Source organism: Geospiza fortis, unplaced genomic scaffold (genome assembly GCF_000277835.1).
Source record: "Geospiza fortis unplaced genomic scaffold, GeoFor_1.0 scaffold2674, whole genome shotgun sequence".
Lineage (NCBI taxonomy): Eukaryota > Metazoa > Chordata > Aves > Passeriformes > Thraupidae > Geospiza > Geospiza fortis.
This window is the reverse complement of record NW_005054763.1, coordinates 12,520-12,798: the sequence shown is the minus strand read 5'-3', so window position 1 is coordinate 12,798 and position 279 is coordinate 12,520. Positions and strand designations below refer to the sequence as shown.

Here is a 279-nt window from a genome sequence, read left to right as displayed (position 1 = left end):
TTGGGGTGACCGTGGGGTGTCCATGGGGTGGCAGTGGGGCGGCCCCAGGGTGACCATGGGGTGTCCATGGAGTATCCACAGGGTAGCCCTGAGGCCGTGGGGTGTCCACAGGATGTCCGTGGGGTGTCCACGGGGTGTCCATGGGATGTCCATGAAGCCATAGGGTGGCCATGGGATGTCCATGAAGCCATGGGGTGTCCAAAGGGTGTCCAAGGGGTGTCCATGGGGGGTCCATGGGGTGTCCACACAGCGTCCCCTGACCCCCCACCGCACCCCCAA

At 65.2% G+C, this 279-nt stretch overlaps 1 protein-coding gene across 1 annotated transcript in view; it reads right to left on the bottom strand.

The window, feature by feature from the left end:
* The window catches only part of S1PR2 (sphingosine-1-phosphate receptor 2), a 3,616-nt gene that overhangs the window by 2,101 nt on the left and 1,236 nt on the right, over positions 1-279 (bottom strand). The gene's annotated exons all lie outside the window — the stretch shown is intronic.